The sequence below is a fragment of the Amphiura filiformis genome, chromosome 15 (genome assembly GCF_039555335.1).
Source record: "Amphiura filiformis chromosome 15, Afil_fr2py, whole genome shotgun sequence".
Taxonomy (NCBI): Eukaryota; Metazoa; Echinodermata; class Ophiuroidea; order Amphilepidida; family Amphiuridae; genus Amphiura; species Amphiura filiformis.
The window spans coordinates 18,637,502-18,646,456 of record NC_092642.1 but is presented as its reverse complement, the minus strand read 5'-3'; the positions used below and the strand labels follow the sequence as shown (position 1 = coordinate 18,646,456).

Here is an 8,955-nt window from a genome sequence, read left to right as displayed (position 1 = left end):
GTAAACAGGAAGTGACCCCCAGACCTACATAAAATCACGTGCTAATACTAATAGTGTCAGTGTTTTTACTTTTAATATCAGAAATCTAAATATTTTTCTGTCATTTACATTCTATGGGAAGAGCGTGAACATAAACTATTTTTTAGATATCGAATATTATAAAAAGATACTTGATATTCAATTATTTGTATTTTGACAACTGGTATAATGAAAAATATATTTTGAAAAAATAGGAATAGAAACAATGGAGTCAGGCAAAATAAAATACAATTATAGTATGTCACAGGTCAAGTTTTCAAGTCCATTGATTTGGGTCATTCATGCGAGTGTGGATGTGGCAAAACAAACTTTATCGGACCAGTGAATAAATCGTTGACATTTACAGAGATTTATAACATTCCAGAGCTTATCATCTGAGAGACAGGGAACTAACAGTACTACGTACAGTTCGGTAAGTCAAAATATTTATGTAAAATTATGAAAGTATTTTAATTTTTAACATGTTAAGCTTACTCAATACTTTTTTTTAAGCTAAGCCTAAGTTACCGTCTTGTCTGTATGTTGGACCCCATTGGAAATAAGTTTACATATTTGAAGCTAGACTTTATGGGTTATTCTGGCATTTCGGCTTTTTGGTGTCTTTGCTTGTAATACAAGTTGTATCCATGTATTTCATATGCTAAATTTGTGATAATTTGTGATTGATTATAATATTTATTGTATACGTCGAACATTCGAACAACTGAATACATGCACAACGTACGGACCAATATATTTTTGTAAACATTTTAGGCCTATAACAAAATGTATATTTTCGTACAATTGTACAACTATCGTTTCTACCCTATGACCTATAAAAGTTACCTGTTATCAAAGACAAAGTGTCCGCGAAAAACTGGTCATCGCAAGTATCTTTGATGCTGAAAAGTAACAATATTCACGCAGGGACAGGCCGAAAACCTTACCTCGATCGTAAAATCCAGTCCATGCATGTCATAAATAATTCATTATTGCATTGTGTAAATGTCACTGATTGTGTCCACGTATTGTTATTGCACCTATTATTTGAAGCAGAAGTCATGCTGAATTTATACTCGATCGCTGGATCACCATGTGAATTCGTCTATTTAAAAAAAAACCTCTACGACCAGGTTGTTAAGCATCGAGCACGCTGACTGGCTTAGCAATTATCCAAGTAGTTTTGTAAACCAATCAGGTTAGGCGTACTTTACTGCGGGTCACATTAATTCATACCGTAAAAGGCCGTCGCCTTCATTTAATAATTGGCTTACGATTGCGATGAATGGTGTTTGCAACCAATCACAAAACGGGTTACAAATAAATAAAAAGGCGCCCATCGGAAATTTTGTACACGTCCATGATGACGTCATGCCACGAGGTAGCGGAGGCTTCGCTTTTCTGCTAGCTTTAAAAGCGAGCGAGTGTATAACAAGGTTTGGTTGGTGATATAAAATAAATAAAGATGCTGCGGTAGGCCACTGGTTTAAATAAAAGTTCTGGATTTATTTTAAACAGGTATTTGGTTTGGTAGTGATTTATTTATCTTCATCCTCCATAACATCAAAATACATAAATGATAACTGAATACGGAGCAACAAATAATCTGTGTTGGCCCAATGAGTTTGAGTGAGAGAGTGAGAGAAAGATTTATCCCACACCTGGGTTTTATAGTCGTCTTCCCTATTCATAAACAAATATCCTTTGATACTAAAAATCGATCGGGATGAGTCGGCAATTTGTGACTTTCCCAAACAAGAATATCTTATAAAAAAGTAAGACTCCCACATCAACATTCTGCACTGTTACATCCCCTTCCTCCAAGATGATGTCCTCATCATGCGCATAACATTGGGTTGTATGTAACAAGCATTATGCTGTAAAATATTTTAAAAATTATATTTTTGTTGAATGATTTAATTTCATTAAGTGAAAAGTTTTGTTTTTCTACTTAATACATTTAAAATACAACTAAAATAAAGTTAGTAACAATAATACATTCATTTTTATAATATGGTTTAAATCTTATACAAAGCATTTTTCAATTTGAACAATCTTTATCTAAAACAGTTTTCAAACTTGTTTCTTTATTACAATGATTTCTTTACAATGAGTTGTACTAATGTACAATGAGTTGTACCATACCAATACTTCTTCCAATTACATAATAATTTCAAACTATTGCAATATTAACAAAATTTGATTTCAATGTTGTCAATGTTAATAAATTGAATGCATTGACAATAAAATACGAGCATAAAAGTCAGACTTTTTGAAATCTTTAATTTAAAATCACACTGATTATGTATACCAATTATACCGGTCCATAAAATAATCACAAGAATTTGGATGTGATTTTGTTTTGAAATAAAAAATGTGAAATATCAGAAAAATACAACTTTTCAAGGCAGAATTGACAAATTTAATATTGAAAATTGATTGAATAATTGAGAAAATTTGACAATTCAATAAATACAGAAAAAAATACTGAAATTTTAGCATATCGAAATATTAATGCAACTTCATTTAAACCTTTTAACATATTAATGTTCAAGTGTATATCAAAATCTTTGTTTTACATATATATTTATTTATTAGTCATTATCACAGTTACATTTACATATAAATTATATTGCACTTTATAACACATACATACATACATCACTAGTTTTAAAATTTATTGTTCATTATTAATATTAAATTGCATTTGAAAATTGCAATAATTAAATTCATTAATTGCAATAATAAAATTCATTAATATATGGTCGCATGTCATAAGGTGGTGTAATTTGTGTTACATGGTCAAAATTGACAAAAAAAGTATTTTTTGATATGATGTAGGCAATGCTACCCTCTAATCATTCATACCCATTTTTAGTTACAAGTGCTTTTTGGTTTGGCATAATTGCCCAATTAATGATTAATTAATGTATAGGCGGCAATGTAAATCTGATATTTCAAATGCGTTTTTCTCAAATTGGACCTTTTTTACATAAAATACCTCACAACAAATATCCAAAGTTGGATTTTGTCCAATGTGCCAGGATATGTTCACAACAACATAGTGATGCACCAGTCTCACCCTTCAATAAAAAAAATTATGTAATCGCGTTCACGATATACAGGGAGCATAAAAAAAGTTGATATTTTTCAATTAAATTTCAATTAATCATTCATATTTTCCCAACACTACTTCCTACCATTTTCAAAATGCAAAAATTAGTTTCCTTGTGCAATTTCCTTTCAGAAAATGTACATTTATCATGATACAGTGAATATTCAAGGAGATAACGACCTTTGTAGCTTTTGCACGTGATTGCATTGACTTCTGTGCATTTAGAGGCAACCCGTGGTACAAAATGTAATGAGAAGCCAATGTGGAATATGAAATTGATAAATTTTGAAGTAAATCTTGTTTCTTTGAGTAATTGGCTCTAAAATGAGATATTGAACAGCTCCATATGACAAGGAGTTAGGAAGAAACAATAATTTATTCAAACCAACACTATGGAAATCTTACATTTTCCTATGCTAATACATTACCCGCCACCACCTGAGCCGCCACCACCTGAGCCTCCACCCCTGATTTTTCTGATTCAAGCTGCTGTTATTCTGTTATTTGAACTCCTATTTCAATGAAACTTCACACAGCCATAAAGGCATCTTTCAGCTATAAAATGCATGATGTATCAATCAGCTCAATAGGCCAAGGGGTTGTGAAGCTACAGTATTTTATTGGCGACTCTATTTGGAAAAATGTAACACCTCCACCCTTTTTGCATGCCCACCTTATGACATGCGACCATATTTTTTATTGCACACAACATTTTTATTACACAAAACATTTGATGTTAAAGACATGAAATAATTTCTTTTTATTTATTACATACATTTTATGTCAAAGACATGAAATAATTAATATTGAACAATAAAACATCTATATTTTTGTTTTGTTTTCTCTATATACTTGAGTTATGCTTGACTATAAGCTTGAGTTATTCTTAAACATAAACTTGAGTTATTCTTGAACATAAACTTTTTTTTTTAAAACATTTGATTCTCATGGATACAACTTAACTTCTACAACATGATTTATTTGAAAGCCTAAACATAATTTTATTGTATCAAGGTATACAAATACAAAGTCTATTCATAATATAGAACCTATATCAGCAAAAACATTTTCAGTGAACCACGAAAATAAAGCCATAGAACTTCATCTCTAAACCTTGCATGTATACAAAACACTCACCAAAATGAGTAAATTACTATATCAAAACCACTCATCAAAATAAGTAACATTTTCGGATAAATGACAAAATAATACTCTTCTCATCAATGTATGTATTTCCAATAAATAACAATGTACATGTAACAAAACTTGTGTACCTTAAAACACTGCATCCATTTAACAAAATATCATAACACGTCACAAATATCAGAGCAATTTTTCAAAACCTCAATGTACTTCAAAAATGAGCAAAACTTCCAACTTTACTCGCAATAAATATATAATGACAAAATATACTCGTCTTATCAATGCATGTATTTTAAATAAACATCAATGTACGTGTATCATTAACAATGAACCTTAAAACAATGAATCTATTTCACAAAAATATCATGGCATATCACAAATATCGGAGTAATTTTCCATAGACTTCAAAACACTTCAAATTACTACATGTATACAATGCAATATCAACACTGATTCAACACAAAATTCATCTTGTCAATAACCGTGTCAGTTTTAAACTAACCTTGCAATAAACATTGCAACTGCACTCAATTATTATTTAACAATACCAAAATGTGTTACATCAGAGATGAATCACATAAATTCACATGCAAACAATAATTATTGAACCTATCACATCAACGATGCATCATATTAAACACAAATACAGCAAATCTCTCACAAATGTGTCACATCAACCATGTATCACCTTAAATATGACATTTTTTTTTAAACGTGCCACATCAACAATGTATCACATTCAATCTCAAAAAATAACATTTTCAAAAATATGCTATACCAACGATATATCACATTAAATCTGATAGAATTCGTAAAAATGTCTCGACATCAATGATGTATCACATTGAACTCTACCTGTTATACAAAATATTTTATGTCTGCACTCATGACAGTATTTTGATGTCACATAAAATATCATAAAACATATCAAATGCGTATCATATTCACATCACAAAAATGTCATGTACCAATATTCACACATGTATCTAATGTAGTTGTTTGGTATGATATAAATAAATATAGATGCTGCGGTAGGCCACTGGTTTAAATAAAAGTTCTGGATAAACAGGTATTTGGTTTGGTAGTGATTTATTTATCTTCATCCTCCATAACATCAAAATACATAAATGATAACTGAATACGGAGCAACAAATAATCTGTGTTGGCCCAATGAGTTTGAGTGAGAGAGTGAGAGAAATATTTATCCCACACCTGGGTTTTATAGTCGTCTTCCCTATTCATAAACAAATATCCTTTGATACTAAAAATCGATCGGGATGAGTCGGCAATTTGTGACTTTCCCAAACAAGAATATCTTATAAAAAAGTAAGACTCCCGCATCAACATTCTGCACTGTTACAAGTGGTATAAAGTCAGTTTCACACCTGTGATTTATGGAGCATATCATAAAATCTCTGAGCACATACACAGCGGATTTGACAGATAAAAATGACATTTGCAATTCTGAGCAACGGGATTCGCCCCCTTTACAGACCGCAAAAATTTCTTTAAATTTTTTTAATTGCCCGATCGGGCAAGCTTAGGTCAACTTTTGCTTGCCTGATTATGCCCGAAAATTTGAGAAAGAAAACCATCAACAAGTTGCAGTATTGCAATATAGCTAAAATTGTCTAAAAATAGCACAGGGTACCGCCGCCAAACTGAAACCTATGTCTGTCCCTGGTAGATAGACACCCATTATGATAAAGGACAAAATACTTGAATCACATGTTGACATGATGATGATATAGGTATGAAAGGTAAATCCACATTTGCCATCAAACCACATCATTTTATATTTCCAATTACAGCCCTTGATTGAGTAAAGAAACTAAAGAAAGCTAAAACTAAAAACCTTTTTGTCATAGCACTTTCCGTAGCAAAGTTACATCTTGTCAAAGATTGACTTTCAAGTTTCATCAAAAAGATTCAGCTATTACAAAACAGCATTTTGGCGGTGTTTCTAGATCTTAGTCTCATGATGATAACGGCTTTTCTATGTGGTACTGCTGTCAAAATGCCTGCAAAATTCCATGTGCGATTGTCTCATCACCAAAAAAAATCATATATGTGCCTGGACACCTCGAATAAGCCGTAAAGTCCCCCTCTGGTCATTTTTACTTTTTTACATATTTGCAAAGAGCATGTTTCAGGGATTAAAATGACACCTCAATGAACTTCATATGACAATCAGAAGCGAAGTTATGGCTTGTTATAGGTTGTCATGAATCAAAACGCGAAACCAAGAAAAACGCGTTCAAAGTTAGGGAAGCATAATGACCATTCATCAGATGGGCCTCAGAAAATGTAGATTATTTCATATTTACACAGCCGTGACGTTAGTCACGGCTGTGTCTTTTTTCTTACAGGTTCTTTCTTCTTTCTTTCTTTCTTTCTTCTTTCTGCCGACCACTACATTTGCTCTAGCACTTACATGCTTACACCGATTTTGACCTAACTTGGTCACAACTATCATTGACCATGCCCCAACATGTCATATGAAACTTGTGGGGTCAAAGGTCACGCAGAGGTCATGGGGGTCAAAAGCGTGATTTCAACTCAAAATGCTTCTTCTCTCACAGATGAAACGTAGGACAGTGACACCACTTGCACACATGCATTGTTATTATCCAGTGTCTATGGGGTCCTCACAGATTTGGGGTCAAATGTCATTAAGGGGTCACTTACGGTATAAAACGAAAAAACTTCAAAATTTTTTATTTGCTAAGAAAAACATAGGACAGTAACGGTATGTTCACACATAAATTGTGGTTACCCTGTGTATATGTGGTATTTTTTATTTAGGGTCAACGGTCAGTAAGGGGCCACTTCCGGTATAAAACGAAATACCTTTAAAATGCTTCTTCTCCCGCAAATTACGTAGGAAAGTGACGCCACTTGCACACATGCATTGTTATTACCCAGTGTCTATGGGGTCCTCACAGATTTGGGGTCAAAGGTCATTATGTGGTCACTTCCGGTATAAAACGAAATACATTCAAAAAATTTTATTAGCTAAGAAAAACGTAGGACAGTAACGGTATGTTCACATATGAATTGGGGTTACCCAATTCATATGTGGTATTTTTTTACTTGGGGTCAAAGGTCATTAAGGGGTCACTTCCGGTCTGAGACGATGCCCCAAAATGCCCCTTCTGCCACAAATAACAGCAAAGTGGTGCCACGTGCACCCATGCATTGACATTAGCCATTGTCTATGGGCGTTTTCATAAATTTTGGGGTCAAAGGTCATTAAGGGGTCACAACACGGCTGTGTTTGTGGGTTAGACCACAGCTAAGTCTAGTTCCACTTATTTCTTTAAAATAAAACTTTGTATGTGTTTAGAAGAAAGCTTAAACATTTCAAATCTACAAAAGCCTCAACGTCGCCAAAATACGAGATTTGCATATATTTTCACCTGTAGCTCGAAATGAAGTTTGCCGAGTTTACGGCTCATTCGCCGCGTCCAGCCACATATTTGGGTCAAGTGAAGTACATTGTATAGACAACAAATGTAGGTTTCCTTGAGCTAGCTGTTCTTTTAGATTTCTATGTAAATATATTGTGTTTGGCCCCCAGTTTAGGCCATTTTGGCTGACTAGCAAATATGCCTCTCATACCTAGATGATAGTGTTCTGGGCCTGAACTGGTTTGCTTCTAAATGTTGATGGCAAACTGGATAAGAAGCACATGGTAACACTTAAGCACTTCACAGCTTTTAAATCCCCTATTCATGTGGCGTGAATCATTCTATTGGGGATCATCCCTCTGATGCTTGAGTGTTTGGATATCCGGAACAGTTTTGATTTGACAGGTCTTTTTTCTGCGTCTCTGTTTGTAAACAGACAAGGATGTCAAAGTTGTCATCCTCATCGAATATATATGAAAGTAACAGGGGTTCATGGGTTGGACAGCATGCAGTAGTTGTTGATTTGACAGTACCATACAGTCAATCTACTCTGAAGTACAAAGTACAGACGCGGACGCACACATTGTGCCGACTTTGAAGTCACGCATTCCTGCAGCAGATACGCAGCACTGCGCACTGTTTACGCGCTGAATTGAGCAATGCAATTTTTGCTAAAGCTCACTAACATTCACAAGATGCTGTGAACTACATTTTTTTTGCTGCTTCGACCAACAATTAGAGAATAAAGGTACGGTATTGTTTTTAGCCGCTATAGTGCAACTATCGTCTCATATAACACGGGCAACATCATTATTTTTTAAAACAATGAGGCGGAGCCGAGTTGTTTTACGCTAAAAATAATGATGTCGCCCGTGTTATATGAGACGATAGATGCACGACAGCGGCTAAAACAATACTTTTATTCTCATTCTTAAATACTTCAATTCAAAATAATAAAAATCTACAAAGTATTACAAATTTTAATCAAATTAAATTCTACATTTTACAAGGAATTACCTAGGGCAGTCCCATTGTTGCAGTGCGCCTCCCATTGGTTCAAAAAGCAAGTACGCGTATCGAGTCGATGCACACTCGCTGACCCGTGTAATATCGTGTCATATCACATGGGTAAGAACCAATAAGATTGCAGGAACATTCTCAAGTGTTTAAGAATACATCGTATACCCTTAAAGGGGCATTTAAGTGATCCACAGCCTCATCCCCCACTTTTCTCAAAAAAAAGTTGAGATTTTTATATCACTGAAACCT

General features: G+C 33.8%; 1 protein-coding gene across 1 annotated transcript in view; it reads left to right on the top strand.

Moving 5' to 3' along the window:
• The first annotated feature begins 275 nt into the window (after positions 1-275).
• Positions 276-8,955, top strand: part of LOC140171347 (UDP-glucose 6-dehydrogenase-like) — a 35,432-nt gene continuing 26,752 nt past the window's right edge. Inside the window, exon 1 of the mRNA XM_072194586.1 lies at positions 276-451. The gene's annotated coding sequence lies outside the window, so the exon portion shown is untranslated. The remainder of the gene's footprint in view (positions 452-8,955) is intronic.